This window comes from Eschrichtius robustus, chromosome 7 (assembly GCF_028021215.1).
Source record: "Eschrichtius robustus isolate mEscRob2 chromosome 7, mEscRob2.pri, whole genome shotgun sequence".
NCBI classification, from domain to species: domain Eukaryota; kingdom Metazoa; phylum Chordata; class Mammalia; order Artiodactyla; family Eschrichtiidae; genus Eschrichtius; species Eschrichtius robustus.
In genome coordinates this window covers 82,796,932-82,818,239 of record NC_090830.1, presented here as the reverse complement: position 1 = coordinate 82,818,239, position 21,308 = coordinate 82,796,932, and the positions used below count along the sequence as shown (strand labels likewise).

General features: G+C 47.8%; 1 protein-coding gene across 1 annotated transcript in view; it reads right to left on the bottom strand.

Annotated features, from left to right (window-relative positions):
- Nucleotides 1–4,032: 4,032 nt before the first annotated feature.
- Nucleotides 4,033–21,308, bottom strand: part of RPS24 (ribosomal protein S24) — a 442,021-nt gene continuing 424,745 nt past the window's right edge. Inside the window, exon 6 of the mRNA XM_068547969.1 lies at nt 4,033–4,043. The gene's annotated coding sequence lies outside the window, so the exon portion shown is untranslated. The remainder of the gene's footprint in view (nt 4,044–21,308) is intronic.

Sequence of the window (21,308 nt, the reverse complement as noted above, 5' to 3'; positions counted from 1 at the left end):
TCCTTTTACAAAGTAAATAGAATGTAACCTTTCCTCTCCAACCCCAGTCCTCAATGGAAAAGCTAAGCAACCTGAATCAACGTACAAAAGAGGAGAATCTTCCAGAAATGCTCCAATTCTTTTCCCCAACTTCTTTTGGCTTGTGGACATTGGACTTTTATCCCACTGCTGCCACCACATGTAAAGAAATAGGTATTTTAAAATGGGCTTTGCTTTATAGAAAAATGAAAGTCCCAAATCTTTATTAAAACATAATGCTTAGAAAGAGCCCTGGGGGACTTCCCTGGTGGCGCAGTGGTTAAGAATCCGCCTGCCAGTGCAGGGGACACGGGTTTGATCCTTGGTCCAGGAAGATCCCACATGCCGCGGAGCAACTAAGCCCGTGCACCGCCACTACTGAGCCTGCACTCTAGAGCCCATAAGCCACAACTACTGAGCCCACGTGCCACAACTACTGAAGCCCACATGCCTAGAGCCCATGCTCCACAACAAGAGAAGCCACCACAATGAGAAGCCCACGTGCCACAACAAAGAGTAGCACCCACTCGCCACAACTAGAGAAAGCCCGCACACAGCAACAAAGACCCAACGCCGACAATAATGAAATAAAAATTTTAAAAATACATTAAAAAAAAAAAGAGCCCTGCACTTAAGGCCCATAAAGATGTGGCTTCCAATATCAGTAATGTCATTCACTGGCTCTAAGATTTGAGAATGTTTCCTCCTATCTAAAGGGCCTGCCTAGAGAAATCCCTTCTTTGCCTCTACCTCTTGGTCCACATCAAAGGTTGGGCCTGGCTGGGACAAGCCCTCTAGGCCTTCAGACAGCCTGCGGAGGGAGCGGAGCCTCACACTTCCCAATGGTCATTCATTCAGAGTAATCCTCTTACGGAAGTACCCTCTCTGGACCTCTCACCCTCGGTCCCACAGTCACAAAACAAGTCTTACTTCCCCGTCCAGTGTCAGGACAGACCTCTTTAGAGCCAACTGAGCTGTGGACACCTTTGTGCTTCAGCCTGTCAAGCAATCCATCCTAATGAGCTTTCACTGTCCAGACTTTATGCCAAAACAGAAAAATCTCCCTTCGTCCTTTCATTCACTTGAAACAAAATTGATTGTTCATCATGCACCAGACACTGTGTTAAGCATGGGGAATTCATTTCTTCATTCATTCATTCATTTAAAGGACATTTATTGAACACCTTCTATGTGCCAGGCAATGTACATGGCACTCTGAATACAGCTGTCAATGACAGAGAAAACAACCCCTGTCCTCACGGAGCTTAGATCTTAAGTAAGTCAGGCATGGTCTCTGACAACCCAGAGCTCATTGTTTTGTAGAGAAACTCTCAAAATACAGTGTGATGTCTAGTACAATTGATGTAGCACAGGACTCTATAGAAATGTAGACATCGAACCTGGACATGGGGGACAGATATAGACACAATATCTTTCTGGGGAAATGACAGAGACACTAAATCTGAAGACTGAGTAAGGACTATGGTCAAGAGCAGAGAAGAGTGTTTTAGGCAGAAGCAATGTGTGCAAATAGAAGAAATATCATGGCTCACACAGGGAACAGAGTGTAGCCCTCTGAGGTCAGGGCAGAGGGTTTGAGGTAGAAATTAATGGACTTGTGGCTAGAGAATAAGGAGTAGTACATCCCGCATAGCCTTTTCTGACAGCAGTGGAGAACTTGGAGCAGGTTACACATACAGGCAGGAGAGAAAGAAACGGGTTCTCTGTTATGATTGTTACAAAGCTTCACTAATGACACATTTGGAGAATGACCTCACCCTCATGTGGAATGGGCAAGGGGGAACCTCCTGACACCTACCTGGACCCCTGATGCCCTTGGGGATCCTCTGCCTGAATTTGAGGCCCTGAAACAAAGCTGTAGCCTGCAAAGGTGGTGGCTGTGACTGAAGCTGTGGCGTGTGCATTCCTCTAATCATTAAGATGAGTTTCCGAGCTGCTGGGTAGCTAACTCTAGTTGGTGTCAGGGTAATTAACCAAGCTGCCTGAACTTTATTCACAGCCTGACAAGGTGCACTCCTGGGACTTGTCACTGTGGTTAGTCGGGGGGCGGGGGACTTGACATAGGCTGATTAGGGAGTGTTTTACACAGCAAGAAGAAGCTCTCTGATCTTCAGCTGAGTGGGGCTCCCCCCTCCTACCTCATATCTGAGATGCCTGCGAGGCTAGAGAATAAAGATCATCCAGTCCAACCCCCTCATTTTCAGATGAGAGAACAGCCGTTCTGAGCATGGCTGTGGTTTTCCCAAGGCTGCACGGCGAGTTTGTCCTGGAGATGAGATTACCACCAGATCCTCATGTTTCTGCTCACAGCCTTTTCTCCGTTGTGTCCTTGCTTTATTTTTTTTTTTAAGGCTATTTCTTCTTTTTTTTTTTTTTAAGGCTATTTCTTAAATCACTGCTTCTCAAAACCTAATGTACATAGGAATCACTGGGGAACTTGTGAAAATGCAAATTCTGATTCAGGAGGTCTGGGTGTGGCCGAGGCTCTACACCTCCAATGACCCCCCAGATATTGATGCTGTTGGTCCAAGGACCATATTATGAGCATCAAGCTGCCCAAAGACCCTTTCCCAGAGACCACCTGCATTTTCAGTGAAACTGGCATGAGTTACCTGTGCTTATGGCTCACTAGCTCCAATAGGCCCTGAATCCCAAGACCCCTGAAATCAGACTACCTCTGGTTAAAGGGTTCTCAGAGGTCCTACAGTCCAGCTCCTGTGCACAGCTGAGTCCCCTTGTTTTGGTCAGGGCTTTTCTATGTTTCAACAAATCAACTCAGTTCATTCCACTAAAGCAGGGTTTAAGGGACTGCAGGGAAGCCAGGGCACGAAAGGCATCTCTGCTCACCTGCCCTACTCCCAGCTCTCTAAAGACTTACGTACTCATCAGTTTATTCATCCCAGCAAAAGCAAACAAACAAACAAAATCTGCCACCCGAGTTCTCAAGGCTGTGTGACCTTCAAAACCCAGTGCCCGTCATAGCTGGAAACTTTCCTCTCTACTCCTTGTTTCCTTTCTGAATGAGAGAATCTGATGGGCACAGCCCATCTGTTTGCATCTCTTTTCTTCTCTGGGCCTTGGAAACACCTGCAACAAAGTGACAGGACTTGACTAGGTGGTCTTCCAGGTACTCCCAGGTGTTGATTCTCTGTGACTCTAAGGTTTTTTGCAACCAGGTACTTTAGGAAAACACCTTTATCCTGCTCGCTGGGGAGGACATTCACTCAAAGGAACTGCATTGGGTACTGTTCTCTCCAACTGGTGAAGTAATGACAACAGGTACCCAAGAAAATGGGAAGTTTTCATATTTCATTTACATGACTGATGCCAGGATACCATCCCCAAGTGGTGACCATCCCAGCAAGAATATGAGGAGATACAATTCTCAAGGCTCAATTCTCAGACAGGGGGTCAAAGGGCTTGGGCATTACCTCTGTGGGTAAGTCCTGTCCCCTTTCCAGGCCACTGAGACGATTCTCATCCAAGTCACATTTTCACAGCTGAGAAAACTAAAGTCTTCTTAGAGCTGGTCTTCAATGACTCCATCATAATTCTTATTTTACTTTTAAATTCTAAGTCCTTTCTTAATTGAAAGAAGTTTGAAGAGAAAGCAGATATTGCTACTCCCACCACCTCTATGCCCATCTTTGGCTCAGGCCCTGTTGGGTTCCCACAGGCCGCAGTTGCCGGGGGATGTTTGAATATGTTACACAGGAAGTGTCATGGCACTCCCCAATGGCGGATTATTTTTCAGGTTGCACTTAAGAAGAAAGGCTTCTTTGTGTCAATACCACAGAGGGTTTAAACCTCCTTTCTTCAGCCCTCTGCCTTCATATTTCCACTGCAGCCCCTCATCCCCAGCACAACGGAGAGTGACTGTCCTACAGAAAGAACACAGTTACTAGAAAAAAATGACAAAGAACTTTCAGCAGCCAAGATCACCCAGCCATGACCAAGGCTTTCAACACTTCAGTTTTTGAAGTCAGAAGAGACACTCCAGCTCAGACTGTGTTATACGGAACCAGGACACTGTGAGACACCTGAGGAGGATAAAGACAGAGGTAGGATGATGCCTTTAGATAGCTACATTATGGCTTCTTAAACTTCCGATTATTCAGAGTTGAAAATTTAATGAAAGATAGGGACTTGTTCCTAGATAAAAGCCCATGCATAAACATGGGTAAGGTGTTCCCTGCAATTTCAGAAGCTTTATACCCACCCTAAGCCAACTCGAGAATCTACCCATAGACCACCATACTTCAGGATGGCCACTTTTTTATCTAGAGCCAGCCGTGTTGGACTTGACTTTTAGATGCACATGCTAGAGCCCAGTCAGCAGCTGTCCCCCAGGATTATCTCGGGCTGTGCACACATGACGCTCCATTGGATACCCTTGGCCTTCACCATTCAACCAAGCGTTGACTAACAGGAGAATGTATGACTGACTGGTGTTAAGAGAGCCAGGCCAAGCAGGGGCTGCTTCACACAAACGGACTTCGCTTTTCAGCAAATATCGCCCAGTGGCTGAAACCTGCTTTGGCCGGACGTGTGTGTGAGCATCAGCTTACAGGAAGGAACGGCACTCAGCAGGATCACAAGGAGTGTGAAGGAGGCCAGAGGTAGGTGGGCTGTGGCTTGGCCTGCGACATGGTGACAACAAGCTGGGAACTTTGATTTGTGTCTCTTTTCTCAGTCCCCATGAGCAGTGGCCTGAGAATCTGGAGACCTGGTTCCAAGCCTCATGTGTGACACTCTCTGATGCCCAGAGGTAAGTCTCCTGATGCTGCAGCGTCTCGATTTTCCTGTCCATGAAACAGGGAGCAAGTGGGTTACCCAGTCTCCACCCCTAGCCTGAGCATGTCCTAATTCTATGTGGAGAAGGACAGTACGAGACAAGATAAGAGGTCCCACTCCAGCAGTTTCCTCCGCCGGAGTCTGGTCTGGGACCCTTGATACCCAATACCAATGGTCCCTCTTACCCCCCTCCCCTAGGCATGAAAGTTGAAGCTTTGTGGCAGGTAACACAACTTGCCTTGTGTTCTGCACTTGAGTGCTCTTGAGTTTCTGCTCCCCAGTAAGATCAGTTTCTTGCCAATGTCATCACTCTTAGCCAGCAGGGACCTATCAGTGGCTCCATCAGGCGCTGGAGGCCCCAACCCCCCCTGGCTTTAAGTCTGAGCCCTGGGAACACTGGGGAAACTTAATTCTCGAACACCTTCCACTCAAAGAGCCACTGTTCTGCAAAACCAGTGCTGGCCCCTGCATTTCAACAGCTTTCGGGTGGGTTTCCCACCCCAGACGTCGATAGGGCCCAAAACGCCTGTGAATGTGTTGACCTGACTTCAACCGCAGGCTCGGTTTCAAAGGGTTGGCTGAACTCTTAGCCCGCCCTCATTCCGTGTGAGGCTTGCTCCTGGAAGCCTCAGGCTGGATCTCAGTTACTGGGAAGGCTTTCCCTGAATGTGGGTTTTCACCCAGTGGCTCCTGATGAGCCCTTTCTCGTGGCAGGATGCCCACCTCGTAGGGGAAGCAGCCTTGGTTCTGGGAATTTCTTGCCTCATTCCTCCTTCTTTCTGTGCCACAGGTTGATAGGAAAGTGCACCAGATGTGCCATCAGAGGAACTGGGGTGCAGCCCTGCCTACCCTTCCTACTTGCCATGCAACCTTGGACAAGTCATTTCTCCTCTGTGGGTCTCGGTTTCCCCTCTGGGCTAAGAGTATCTGGTCTGCCTTCCTCATGGGGAGGAATAAAAGTGCTTTGTAAACAGGAAGCACTACAGAGTGCTATCAGGGAACCCACTCAAGGACTATTTTGGACTTTTTGCTATTTCCCTTCCTGCGCCTGAGAAATTAGCAGGCAGATTGTGAAAAACCAGCCCTGACTTTGTAATTACAAATGTGCACACGTCCCACTGAGCATCATTTTCAAAAGGCATATTAAGCAGCACAGACCGCAGGGGGGACCCATGTAAACAGGCCTCCTCAGATCCTGGCAGAAAGGGCCCGGAGAAGGCAGTGGTCCCCAGGAGCGGCTGGCTGTTCCTGCAATCCCAGCCCCGCCTTGCAGCCCTAGCAGCTGTATGTTTATCTCCCGCGAGCAGGGTTCTGGTCCACGGCGAGGGGGTGGGATCCTGGTACTCTGCAGGATTCGTGCTGCTCCAAGTCCACACCATGCCTTCCAGATTCAAATCCCCCAGACTAGAAGCCTTCCAGGAGCTCGCCCTCAGAAAACTCTCCCAAAGCCCCAGTGGCGCCCCTCTGCAGGACTGGTCATTTACCACTTTGTATCATAAGTTTGCATGTCCAAGTGTCACTTCTTATACTAGACTGGGAGCTTTCGAGAGCAGGCTGTGTTTTCTTCCTGTTTTCTCCCTCATGGAGCCCAGCATACAGTTGGCATTTGGTACATTTTGAACTGAGGACGAAAAAGAGGCGGGGCAGAATTAAGGCTGCATTAAGTCTCTCATTTATGTTATCTCATGTGACTGCCATGCCAGCCCATGGGGAATGTTGCCTCTGCTTGGCCAGTTAGGACACTGATGCCCCATGAGTTTATGTCACTGGCTGAAGACCACAGGGCTTGTTGTGACGCTGGGATTTGATGCCACATCTACTCAAAGTCCTTGCTGTTCCTTGCACTCTCTCGTCAAGCTGTCCAGAGGCAGGAACGTAGGCTGTGAAGTGTGGGCAGCAAAGAGCCTTAACCAATGAAGCCAAGTGTCAACTAAACCCAGGAGTCCTGCCCTGACACAAGGGCAGGGTCTTCTCAGATATCAAGGCACCATGGCTATGCTGGCTGGACCACCTCTGCTTTTTAGCAAGGATTTTGGGAGCTATCGCCATGTGCTCCCAGAGCCCTAGGGACCACAGGGATGCAGGACATGAGGGCACGCTGCGCTTGCCTGAGCTGCTGAGGGCCATGTTGGGCAGGCCTCTCCTCCCTCCCATGGTGACATTCCATATGACTAGTTTCACAAGCCAGCTCTCCTGAATGGCTGAGGGGGTGAGAGGGTCTCATCAAAGGTGGGGACACTGCCTAGGATATCCAGGAAGCCGCCGAGAGTCAAGACACAGCACAACCACCTTGCTCCCACGGGAGGAAGGAAAGGAGAATGTAATTCAACTTGGGGGTGGTTAATGGAAGGCTTCCCAGATGATGGGAGGGTGAAGATTAATTCTGAAGCAGGCATAGATGTTATTCAGGACGGGAAGGGCATTCAAGGCAGAGATGAGGTGAAAGACGGCATCGATCATTCACCGACGACAAACAGTTGGATCTGACTGCGGTAGAAAATGAAGGGAGCAGGGCTGGAGGAGAGGGGAGGGGCAGCGGGTAGCAGAGGCAAGGGAGCAGGCAGAGGCCGACTGTGATGGTCCTTGTGAGCCACGCTGAGGAGCTGGATCCCCAAGGCAGGGAGGTGTAAGGAGAGTTTTGAACAAGGAGCGGTGTGCTCAGAGGCAGGTTCTAGAAAGGTCACTCTGGGAGTTGGTGGGAGATGCTGGTCCCTGGGAGCCAGTCTTGGCTCTGTGGACAAAGGGTGTCCCTCTAATGAAGTGCTAATTGCAAACTGGTCAGTCACACTTTGGAATGCTCTGGGTCCCAAGACCCCAGGTTTAGCTATGCTCATATGAGTGTGGATGTTGACCAGGAAGCGGGGCCAGCTCGTTTTCTCGGAAAGAAGCAGTAATTAAAATGCAATCCTAAGACATCAAGGACCCCTCGAGCTCTGTTTATTTTCGCGTGCTCATAGAATCCTCAGAAAGAGAAGCCAAGCCTTTCAGAGCCTGCCTGGATTGCTGCAGGTCTGCGAGAAGTCCGACTGGGAAGTGTGGGTGACGATTTCAGAGGGGATGGAATATGAGCCAGCCTGAGGAAGTGCACACATGGGGTTGAAGGAGTTCTGAACACAACTGCACAGCTCAGGGTCCCCAGAGCTACAGCTGCAGCCAGTTCAACTCCGCCAGCATGGCAGAGAGTACCTACTGTGTGCAGAGACCTTTCAACATACGGGTGCGGAGCCAGGGAGCACTGGGGGAGAGGAAAGGGCCACTCTGCAGTGCGTGCCTTTTGGAAGGGATGACCAGCTCATCCTCTTAGTGGGGGTCAAACTGGGCTTCTCTACGTGCGTTTATAATACATTCTGCCCTGGAGTTCCCACCAAAGGAACCTACACATCAGATTCCCATCCCCCTTACCCATTTCTTGCTGGAACAAAAATTCCCAATAATTTAGGAGGTCATGCGGGGTAGGCAGCCTCTGAGATGGCCTCTCTGATCCCCGTTTCATGTATTCACACCTGTGTGTCGTCCCCTCCACATTGTACCAGGGTTGGTCTATGTGACCAATTGCATCCAGTGGACGTGAAGGCATGTCACTTCCAAAGTAGGTTATAAAAGACACTTGGCATCTCTCTCTGTCTTGGATCACTTGTCCTGGGGGAAGCAGCCACATCACAAGCAGTCCTAGAGAGAGCCGACATCAGGAGGAACAGAGCCTGCCAACAAAAGCCGCCTGAGTGAGCCCAATCCAGCTTTTAAATGACTGCAGCCTCGGCTGACATTGTGACGGCAATTTCATGAGAGAGCCTAATATTCTCTCTCTAGAGAGAGAAGAGACCTGGGTCTGAGTCCACACCAACCTTACGATCTTGGTCAAGTTACTTAACCTCAGTGATAGCATTTCCATCCCTAACATGGAGGTGATAACAGTACCTACCTCAAAATGCTGTGATGAACAGATCAGTTATCAGGGGTAGTGCAATTAGCCCAGGGCCTAGTATTTACTAAGCTTTCAATAACCAGGACTAAACACCCTCACCGCTTGTCCAGCCCCTTCTCCCAGACTTTCTGTGGCTGCTTCTGCTGGAGACTCTTTCCTGCGTCTCTCCACCTGTCACCCTCACCCATCAGGCTTACTCAGGTGTCTCTTTTGCTCCACCCCCAGTTCCTCTAGGTAGATAATCACTCCCTCTTCGGGGCTCCTACCACGCATTGAAGATTGTCCTGTTGTTGTTTTTTTTTAATCATATTTTACTGTCATTTTTCTGGGTCTGCAAGAGCATTTATATCCCCAGGGACACGCACATAGTAGGCATTCGGGAGAAACGCATTAACTGAATGGCTTTCTTGGCCTTAGGTAAAAACGCCCAGGAGGGAAGGAAGGTTGCTCTTCTGCTGACTTGAATATTCGCTTGCAGCCTACGGCAGCGATAATTAGGGGGATGTTTTTCACTCTCATGTGTTCCTTTTACCACCACAGACAGCTCTTGCTATTTCATCCAGTTCCTTTTTGAATAATATCGTCGATTTGCTTTTATTTTATCTCTTCTCATAATTTCGTCTCCCCTTTCAACCTTATCTTTTAAATGGAGACAGCAAGTGCCCGTATAATTGAGACCGTAAATGCACACATTCATTAAAGCAGTTGACACAACTTTACTCCTTCAGTTTGGGGTCTCAACCTGGCCCCGGTTAATCCCTTCATGTGAAGTCGATCAAAGGTGGAGACTCTTACTCCCACATCCTTGTGCCACCTCCCCCATACTTGCCCTAGATGCAGAGAACACCCTGTGGAGGCACCACGTCACGTGGCTTCTTCACCTCAAGACAACTGTGCTTCTCAGAGAGGAAGTCGGAGCTCCAAGAGCTGTGGCCTCAAATGCAGGACCACATGCTCCCCAGCAAGCGGAATGCCAGGAGTCACCCACCTTGGGCTTTGGCCCAGGCACCATCTCTAACTCACTGGGGACACAGGACACATCGCCTGGCCTCCGTCACCCTCCATTTCTTTGTCTGTGTGCTAGGGACAATGACACCACCCTCTTGGGATTTGTTCACCCAGTATTTCTTGGGTGCAGACTCTGGGCCCTGCTCTGTGCGAGGTCCAGCATCTGCCTGGGGCAGGGGGACACTTCCCTGCGCTCCAAGGGCCTCTCAACCTTGACAGGAGAAGGTCTGTCATCAGACCCTCTGCAAGGAGACAGTGGGGGCATTGACTAGAGGTCCAGAGGACACCAGAGAACAGGGAAGAGGGACAGCCAGCCAAGGCAGGAGCCCTCAAGGAGTGTGTCAGGAGGTGGCGGCACCAGAGCTGAAGGCAGTCTGAAAGGAGGAGGAGGAGGAGCCGGAGGCTACGGGAGGCATTGCGGGCGCGGGGCTGAGGAACAGGAAGGTGGATTCGCATGTATGCATCTGTCTGCGTGTGTGCAGGGCAGAGCTAGGGTACAAGACAACCGCAGTGTGGTGTCCCAAGTACGTGAAGCAGGAGTGGGGAGGGAGAGAGGGAGCCCGAGAGCCTGGCACCAGCCAAAACACAGGACAAAGATAACACAGATGAAAGTGCTTTGGGAACTCTGATGTGTGGGCCATCGTCTGTTCCAGAACACTTTCCTTTCCAGCTGCCCATTCTCACAAAAACATGCTGAAGCCAGCAATTTTTTTTAAAAAAAGCAGTCACCCTTCCTACAGATTTGCAGAGGACAATGAATTACGTGAATGTTCACGAGCTGTCATATAATCAAATGATTGGTGATTTTCTTTCTAATTTCCCTTTCTTTCCCCAGTTGTGTTTCTACTGATTTCATGTTTCAGGAACATAAACGCCACTTCTCTGTGTTTTTAGGAATAAATCGAGAGGCACCCATTTAATTCCATTATCCAAGAAGCAAAATCACTCTCCCTCCGTCCAGTCCTGCAATCCAATCACCTGCACAGGAGATGAGAAAGGAAATCATTCTGTCTTTCTTTTGCTTTTTTTCCTAACTAGTGCTATTTGAGAAAATTGAGTATGTCGTGCTTGATATTCAGGGCCCAGGTCCTCAGACAGAGCTGGGGATTGAAATGGGAGAATGTTGGTTGGTTATAGAGGCAAGTATTTCACAGCATCCTTCAACCCCTATGAATGTCTTTGCAGATGAAATAATCCATTTTGTTGTTGTGACACTACCTTAAATATTTCCATTCAGGTAAGACTCAGAGCATTGTAAATAGTCCCTTTTTATCACACATGTGAAAATTTCACTTTTCTTGTTGGGATTGTGAAAGCAGGATGCCTCACCCCAGTAACCCAGTACTGTTGGCTTGAGTCCTGGCTCTGTTCGTGGTATGACCTCCATCATAGACTCCTGGGTCAAGTGGGGACAGCTGGAGGCAGTAGAAAGAGCACTGGACTTGGAAGTGGACAGACTGGATTTGAACCACAACTCTGCTGTTTACTAGCTGTGACTTTAAGGCAATTTACTGAAATTTTATGAGCCTTAGTTTTCTCATTTTGTCAAGCAGGAATAATAACCAGCCCACTGGATTACTGCAGCAACTAAAAGAAAGAGATGGCACATGGAAAGGTCTGAGATAGTGCTCGGCACATGGGTATGCTACATACAGTCGCATGGTTTCTGCCCTGCCCAAAGATGCCCAGCCGAGGGGCACGTGGAGCTGACATCCTGCCTCACTTTTTAAACCTGCTGGTCACTCATACAGGGTTCTTTGAAAAAAATTCATCCAGCCAGAGAACTTGTGGATGATTCACCCCCAGATAGAGAGCTTCTTTGTAATTTACACGAAAGTGCAATGTGGAGAGAGCGGTCCCTGAATCTCCACTCCACTCCGTTGGTTTCTGCTCCACCATCCTCCTGCCAAAAACCATCCAGCCTCAGCTACAAATCTGTGCAAAAGCAGACTTAGCACCACGTCCTGAAACAGCCCAGCTCATCTTCAGATGTCTCCGTTAAAAAAGTATTATCTTAGAGTTTCAGTTTTGCAAGATAAAAAGCGTTCTGGAGGTAGATGGTGGTAATGGTTACACAACATTTAAAAATGCTTAAGTTGGTAAATTTTAAAGTATGTGTATTTTATCACAATTTAAAATAATAATTTTTAATTTTAAAAATATTCAGCTATTTAAAAAAAGAGTCTACCTCCATTTGGTGCTGAGAGGCAATAAACTGATACTTGGCATAGCAGGGGAGTGGGGACTTGCCCTCTGATAGTCAGAATTGTGTACCTATGCGGGGGAAAAAGTACTTTCTTATGTTTGAGCTGAAATCTGTTTTCATGTAACTTTTCTCCATGGTGGTCTTTGGGGCGCTAAAGAACAAATGAATCAGTAAATATCGTGGGCTCACTGGGCTAATTTAGTGTACTGTTTAGGTTAGGTTAGGCTGTATTATGCTGCAGAAAAAAAATCTTTGGGGCTAACACAGCAAAAATATATTTCTATCCCACACTGTGAGTCTATGATGTGTGTGTGTGGTGCAGAGGTGGGGGAGCCTATGCAAGACCCACACGCAGGGAGTTTTCACTCTGTGGGCCACCGTTCCCAGTCGTGGCCGTGGGAGAGAGCCTGGGGAGTCCTGCACGGGCCTTTCCCTACTACAGCCAGCAAGGGGCACCTTTCCCTCCAGTGGACTTTTCCTTGGCCAGTCACATGACCTTGCCACTTACAAGGGGTCCAGGAAATGTCGGGGAGCAGATGGCCACTCCAGGGAGCATTGCCGTCTCTGTGACTGATAACTGTGGGCTGATCTGGCTGGGATCTTAGACAAGGTGCTGTCCTCAGGCTCTGGTGCTGGCCTGGGTCCTGCAGGCAACCCCCATCCCGTTGCCAGGACTCAGTTTTCCCATCAGAGAACAAAGTTATTAACTACCACCTTGGCTATAGATGGGGGATAGAGCTTGGGTGTTCCACACCTCATGGTTCTCTAACATGTGCCCCCGTGGGCTTGAGGCATTTGAAAGCACAGCTGGGAAAGACCCCAAAGAATATGGGAACATATGAAAAACAGAAATCTGTCCAAGAAGCCAGGGCCCTTTTTCAAATGTTTGGCCCTAGATCCCTCCGAAGCAAATTATGAGTATGAAGAGAGAATGCATTTCCGTTCCTATTTTACCCCAGCCTGTGACGCCTACAGCTTACAGAATCGCCCCACTTTTAATAGTGCCTGGGGTGGAAGGAAAGGCCTGGTCTGTGGCCACAGAGAGAACTTTTGTCTCCAGGGGTGTCTGACCTGCCTCCATCCTGAGGGTTACTATAACTTTTTAAATTAAGGCAAAGTTTGTAGGGAGTTTGCTCTTTTGATGTGGCAGCTGTAGCTGGAAAACAGGCCTATGTATAAGAGTTTACTGCCTGCCGGTGGCCCAGCAGCCTGCCACCCACATATCAGAGCCCACACCCCATAAACAGCCCAGATCATCTTTCTTTAGAACAGGGTGTGTGAGATGGGCCTGGGACCACCATGGCATGGAAGGACCACCTGTGCTGACAGTCTCATGGGGCCTGGACCACCCAAGGGTCCCCCCCAAAATGGGGGTAGTGTTTTGAGGTGGCAGAGGAGTGGATAAGGTGACCTCTAGAGGCCCGTGACTAAGTGTTTATTCTTGACCTTGATGTTCTACAAGACCCAGGCAAGAACCGAGTGAGGAGGGGCACGGAGCCAGAACGATATTTCAGCATCACCCAATCAGAGCACACGTTTCTGGCCCTGCTCAACGGCGGGAGGGTAGGGGGGGCTCCTTCGGGCATCTTTATATCCCAGAATCCCACATGCAGTAGGCTGGTAACTTAGATGTGAACAGAACTGACAGCTGTATCTTTGGGGAGAGTGATGAATAGAGTGAATTTTGAGCACGTTGTTCTGTTATATTCAATACCCATTTAGGAGCCCCTACTATGTACCAGGTATTTGTCCTAGGCACTGACAATTCATCAGTAAATAGTAACCCTGTCCAATTAGAGCTCATATGCTGGCGGATCTGAAGTTTATGGCAGCCAGGTCACACAGTTAACCAGTGGCAGACCTGAGACAAGAATGGGTTTGCCAGCTCCCATGAGAGCAGTGCTTCTCAAGCTTTCCCATTAAAGAGACCCCCATGGGGTGTCTGGAGGCAGAGCCCAAAGCAGCCAAATACAGATGTGACATTTCTTTGACTTTCCAATGCTTTACTTTAAAAATTCATACAAATGGTGACGTCTATGCCATTTCATATCCATGTTTGTTTTACTATTAAGTAATGGTGTAGGTTACTTAGTATATACATGTATATATATATATATATATATATATATATATATATATATATATATATATATATATATATATTTTAAGTTTCCACCTTGTTGATCCTGCATCTCTGTATTTCCCTTGGCACACAAACGTACACTCCTGGGGATCCACAGGGAGGGAAGTACATTTCCAGCTCACGTGGACTCTTCTAAATGTCTACAGGCCTTATGACCTGGCTCCTCTTTGCTTTTGTTTTTAAAATGAATGGCATCATAAGCAAAGTTAAAAACAAATGACACACTGGGGGAAAAAGTTTTGCAAATTATATTGCCTTGGTCTCCCAAATATATACCCTACAAATCAATGAAGAAAAAAGACCACCAGCTCAATACCATCTATAACCATTTACATAGAAAGATATACAAATGGCTGTTAAACATAGAAGACTGTGCTTAGCCTAATTCATAATAAGTGCAAATTTAAATTATGTTGAGATACTAATTTTTAGCTCTCAGACTGGCAAAAATCCAAATGTTGGCTAACACACTGTATTGGTGAAAGTTGCAGAAATGGTCGTGTTCACCTGCTCCCGCTGTTGGGATGGAGAATGGCTCAGGCCCTGTGGAGGGCAATTTGGCAGTATTATAGAGCAAGCACATTCATGAACTAGATTCTTGTATTAAGTCAACCACTTCCTTCTGAGTGTCAGTTATATTTTTAGCACTGGCTAGAAACTTTATGAGAATAATGAGGTGTACACACCGAGCCTGACCCCAAGGAGCTTGTGACCCTACTTAGAGGCATTGGCGATAGCACATAGTAAAAAATAACAATATTTTAACTCTTGTTTATCAAGAACTTCCACATGTAATATAGGTCATTGAGCATCACAGAAATCCTGCAAGGTAAGTATTTTTCTTTCTATTTTTCAGTACAGAAAACTGAAGTAGAGCATAATTTGCCCAAGGCCACGATAAGGTAATCCCAGAGCTAAAGTAACCCCAGAGCTAGAGGAAGATTCTGGGATCCCCATGTTCTTTCCACTGGGCCAATAGCCGGCCCAAAGGACGACATGGCCACCAGCAGTACCCAGTGTGTGAAGCGTCCTGAGAAATGGCAGGGAAGGTGAACCCGTGTAGGGGCATGTTAAGAGATGGCATTTGCATTGCTCTAACCTGAATCTGAGGTTTCTCTCTATTACTTGCTTACGGGTATGATCCTAGATGAGTTGCGAAACCTCTCTGAGCCCTAGAACTTTCCTCCATAACGTGCAGGTGATAAGATTTTTGTGGGGATTAACTGAGAAAAATGTCTTTAAGGTACTTCACCTATTGCCTGCCACGCCGTTTGCACTCAATAAATAGTGGTAACGAAGGAGGAGGAGCTAGTGGTGGTGATTACAGGCTTCATGAGCAGGGGCAGACCTGGATGGAATTCAAGTTTGTGGCACACACGTGAGCTTGTGCATCAGGAACGAGAGGCTCTTCTCTGAGTTGAGTCCCTGTTGTTGCCCAAACACAACCCAAGAAGGAACCATTCTGTCACCCTCAGCAATGTTTTAGGAAGGTCATGGCAGCTGGTCCATGAGATCAAGGAATCACAGTGTTTCCAAGCTGGGAGGACCGAGGCTCTCAGTGCTAGTCTGGTCGGACCCCTGCTTGTCACAGATGGACAACGTGAGACTTCGCCCCAAGTGGCGTCGTCTCCCCCAGCCAGCCCTCGGCCCGCTTCCTCCAGCTCATCCCAGGGCCCACGGGCTGCGGACGGCCTTGGCCTTGATGCTGGAGGAACAGCTCCGCATTTGGGAAGCTGATTCCCCTTCACCCTCAGGTCTCCTAGAGCCCAGCAGTTGAGCTACTTAGAGGGGAAGTCACATTATTGTTAGGAGAAAGGGGGAAATATCTTTCCTTATGACTTCCCACGGAGGGTTAAGCGCTAATGCGGATTCGAGAGGCTTCTGGTGGAGTCCCCTGAATTGCACTATATCCCTGAACCTCTGCCTCGAGGTGAACTTTTAACTCCCAGAATGATCCCTGAAAGCTCTTTTTTCCTCCCTGTCTCGGCTGCCAAATTGACTCCCCAAGTCTGCCCTCCACGTAAAAACACAATGAAACCTTATACAATCAGGAAGGTATTCAAGGCTCGTAGTAAGTAATTGCCCTAGGACCAGCGGTTTGGATCCCCCGGCACACCCTCAGTGGGCCTTTTTCTTTAACAGAACAAGTAAAAGGAACAGACGCAGGGCCTTCCGTGCCAACACCGCAGTGGCCTCGTGCGGGCCTGACCAGGGTCCCTGGGAGAGCATCATTCCCACGCTAACAAACACACATGGGGAACAGCGGCACAGCAACCGCCCCAGAACGCTGCTCTGGGGACACCAATGCACCTTTGGCCAGTGGCAACACTTCCTTCCTGTGTGCTCCTGACCTGTCCTCCTCCCTTGCTGATGGGGGAGCAGGTCCACAGAAGAATCACCATGGCCCGAGTGGAATTCCGATATTCCATGACTAACTCCTTTTTCCCCTTACACCCCCTTTGATATCTTTTATCTCTGTCCCATTTCTGCCCCCTCCTCTTCTTTCTGCCTGCTTCTTCCTCTCTCTCACCCTCGTCAGACTGTAAGCTCTTCCCAGGTGAGGTCCACACCTGATTATACTCGGGACCCTGGCATAGTGCCTGGACGCACTAGGAACCCAGTAAATGTCGGTCAGATCAATACATGAAACGAAAAGCACGGTGTTGTTGAAAAATAGGAAACAGAAGTCTACCTTACCAGACGCCGGGATATTCTTTTCGAGATCAATTTCGCTGCGTTTTGCAGATTTCGAGGTCTTTGCTTCTATTCCCCAAGTGGTTGGTGACAATGTCCGCCAGCCTGGCTCTTCCAAGAGGAGTCCTGTGAGACAGAGGGCAAGGCATTTCTGAATCTGCCGTTAACAGCACGTAATGATTGTGGGAGGACACATGTTGGCTCTGCCCACCCAGAGCACAGCCCCCTTCTGCTCAGAGCACCTCTGTTTTCCTCTCTGAGGCTGGCCCCCTGCCCCTCACATGCAGGTCTGGAAGCACCTGACCTTTGGCCAGCGTGGGCCCAGCCCAGGGCAGCCAATCAGACTCTCTCTCCCAGGCATCTACATCCCCTTGCTAGTGATGAAAGGGCAGGAACTGGTGAACCTTCAGTGGCACTTGGAGGAGACTGGCCTGAAGTCCCTTCCTGTTCCACACTGGAGAGGCCTCATCCCTACTCTTTGCAAGATCTGGTACATCACCACTTCCCTCTATTCTGTCTACTAACCCTTCCCCTTCCAGTTAAGTTCCCTTTTATATTTAGGTTGGCTGGGGTGGTTTCTGTTGCTTGGAACCCCAGCACTCTAATCAGGTTTTCTCAACCTCGACATGATGGACATTTGGGACTGGGTACTTCTTTGCTGTAGGCATCTCGTTGGGAGCCAATGTGGCAGATATCCAGTGGACGGTGGGTCACATTGGTATCCTAATGCAGCCTAAGCCTCTACCCTGGGTTCCTCAACCTCAGCACTACCGATATTTTAGACTGGATAGCTCTTTGTCATGGGCACTGTCCTGGGCACTGTAGGATGTTTATCAGCATCCCTGGCCTCTAGCCACGAGATGCCAATTGCAGCCCCTGGTTGTGACACATGTCTCCAAATACAGCAATACTGTCCCTGGGAGGTAAAACCACTGCTGTAAACTGATTTAGTGGTTGAGAACCAGTTCGATGAGGCATTGAGTCAGAAGTCAGAGGGTCTGGGATTTATCTGGCCCTGAGCCCCTTGCACTGTCCTCCTCCCAGGTCCACAGCCCAGCACCAGCATAAGCTTGAAGAAATCCAAAGAGCTGCACAAAAGATGACGTTGGAAGATACGTTACCACCTCACAGTGGGTCTTTACTTGTCAAAGAAGTTAAAACCTGCTCCTTGGCCAGCTGGCTGAATTTGATGATAACTAAAGAAAGTGAATAAATATCCTGACCGGTGGAGTCTGAAGTATCGACATTTCACTTATCATACTGGGTGGCATTCTACAGACAACAGAGAAATTGTTCTTGCAGGGACAGACCTGTCTTTCTTCCATCAAGTGCTCTTTTTGCTATAATGACTAGCATGGCTGGGGTGGGAGGCAAAACAAGGTGAAATTATAAACCTTGGAGATATGAAGGCTCAGAAGCTGCCCTTTCAAACAAAACCAAGCTCCGACCCTTTCTCACACTTCAAATTGAAACCTCTTTGAGCTCTGATAAAACGTCAACTGACATTTTGTTCCTCCATTCTCGGGCAAGGTGTGCTCACCTCCATGCTTTCTGAGACCACTAGAGCACAGGTCTGCCAAGGACAGCCTGGCCGGTCCAGCTCCAAACAGGTAACACTTAATATGCTGATCTTTGAGCTCCGTGCTTTACCAGCACTGGAGGAACAGCTCAGGCTAATGTGGGGGACAAGATTTAGTGTAAACTGGGAGTCCGGAGACTGGAGAAGGCTTCCAGCTCCACCACTCACATGAAGCTTGGGAACCCTTTTTTCCCGCCTTGGTATCAGTTTCCCCATTTACGAACTGGTGTTGGAATAGATCAGTGAGTCACAAGCTTATTTTGGTTTCTCTTTGTTAATCTGAACCCACCCCCAAGAATAGACCCTTGGCCACACTCCCATAGACACATCATTTCATAAAATGTATGAAGGTTCTTGGAGTCCTCCACGGCCATGAAGTCCAGGGTGAGGCCATCAGACCAGATGGTCCTTAAGGAGCCAGCCCTTTCTTGACCCTACTTTGCAGTAGCCCAAGCCCACAGTTAGTTTCATGCTAAGACAGACATGAATTCTAAACACATTTGGCTTGGAATCCCAGCTCCTTCTCTCATCAGCTGTGAGATACTGAGCAAGTTTTCTAAACTTTCTGAGTCTATTTTCTTTGTTTACAAAACAGTGAGATAACATCCCCCAGTAGTTAGTTCTAAGCATTAACTACGTATTATATGACACCTAGAAAACGCTCGATTCATTTTTGCTTTCCAATCCTCTCCCTCTTCCTCCCTTGACCCCTTATTGGTATTAAGTTCCTCTTAAAACAGGAGCAGAAAAGCAGTTCATCAGATTATTTTGGTATCTGGGCAGGTCTGGGGGAAGGCATGATTACGTATCAATTGTTTACAGAGAAAAGAACTCCACAGTGGTCCCCGCAGAGATGAACTGAGATTGTAGGAAGCAACTCTTTACAGGCTGTGTGGCTTTAGTTAATTGGCTTAACCTCTCTGAGCCTCCCATCTGTAAACAAGGATGAGGATAACACCTCCTTGATTACCATCCACTCCACTCAGAGAACCTCTCCTGGATGCCAGGCAACGTACTGAGCACTTCACATAGAGTCCATCATGAACGTCAGGTCTATTGGAAAATGACGTGAAATAACATACTTGGAAGGGCTTTATAAACAGTGAAACATGAGGCAGACACTTCATTTTCACCATGATCAGGGAGTCTCAAGAGCTTGTTTTCTATTGTGAAAATAGGAGTGGCTTTTCCAACCAGAAGATCAAGCACATAGAGCAGAAAGTGACAAGTGACATGGAGTTAGGCCGTCTCAAAAACAAAAGGTGAGCGCCAGTTGTAAGCTTCTTTCCTGGAACCTTGGTGAGAAATACAAGGAGGACAGAAGGCAATGCGATTTCTTTTCCTGTGTGTTTCACATGACATACGTCTCTCCTCACTGAAGCTCCAATTTGCCCATTTCTCATTTAGCACTTGATTTATTGGATGCTACAGCAAATGCCAGGTGAAATGGTAAATCTAGTAATAAAATATCTAAATGATTTATAAATATGGTTTAGAGAGGCTTGGGTAGGTAAGGTGGCACACGGCTAGTCTAACGAAATCCCTGTGCTTCAGAAACCCTCCCCCAGACACCAACATCCAACGCACAGAGCTTTTTGTCTCTATTGAGCGGAGCTGACAACTCCAACGTGTGCAAATACAGATTTAACAGGCAAACGTGCAGCCAAGCCCAGGACTGTAAGTGTTTGAAAAGGCAGATCTGTTTGATGAGCAAATAATGCATCATCAATAAAGACTTGTCGAGATGAAATGAATGAGAGCAGCTGTCCCTGAACATCTAGTCTGGGCTAGAGAGGATGCAAACTGAAGGAGGAAAAGACAGTGTGGGTGGGGGTGGGGATGGGATGGGGGAGGCCTAAGCAGCATGTTTTAGAAAGATCATGCTGGTGTTCTTGACCAATGTGGGCCACCTGGACTGAGTGGGTAGGCTGTACTAGAAGAAGGCCCTACCTGGAGGCACCCGGGGTCTTACTACCAAGGAAAGAAAGATGATCAGGAAGTGCCAAGAGAGCAAGGCCAGGCTTTGCAGAAATTAACATCTTAATTCATATAATATGATATCTCTTATATGTGGAATCTTATAAAATGATACAATTGAACTTACTTACAAAACAGAAATAGACTCACAGACATAGAAAGCAAATTTATGGTTACCAAAGGGGAAAGGGGAGGGGAGGAGTAAATTAGGAGTTTGGGGTTAGCAGGTACACACTACTATATATAAAACAGATAAACAATAAGGACCTACTGTATAGCACAGGGAACTATATTCAATATCTTGTAATACTCTATAATAGAAAAGAATCAAAAAAGAATATAGGGCTCCCCTGGTGGCGCAGTGGTTAAGAATCCGCCTGCCAATGCAGGGGACACGGGTTCGAGCCCTGGTCTGGGAAGATCCCACATGCCGTTGAGCAACGAAGCCCATGCACCGCAACTACTGAGTCTGTGCTCTAGAGCCCGCGAGCCACAGCTACAGAAGCCCGAGCGCCTGGAGCCTGTGCTCCGCAACAGGAAAAGCCACCGCAATGAGAAGCCCGTGCACCACAACGAAGAGTAGCCCCCGCTTGCTGCAACTAGAGAAAAGCCCATGCGCAGCAACAAAGACCCAACACAGCCAAAAATAAAAACAAATAAATAATATAAAAAATAGGAACATGAGGACACGGACAGAAGGGGGTTGTCTGTAAGCCAAAGAGAGAGATCTCCAAAAAAAAAAAAAAAAAAAAGAATATATATATATATATATATATGTATATGTATATATAACTGAATCACTTTGCTGTATAGCTGAAACTAACACACATTGTCAATCAACTATGCTTCAAAAAAAATTTTTTTTTAAATAAAGTCTAGGAAAGAGCTGAAAAAAAATCTTAATTCACAACAGCCAAAAGGTGGAAGCAAGCTAGGTGTCTGT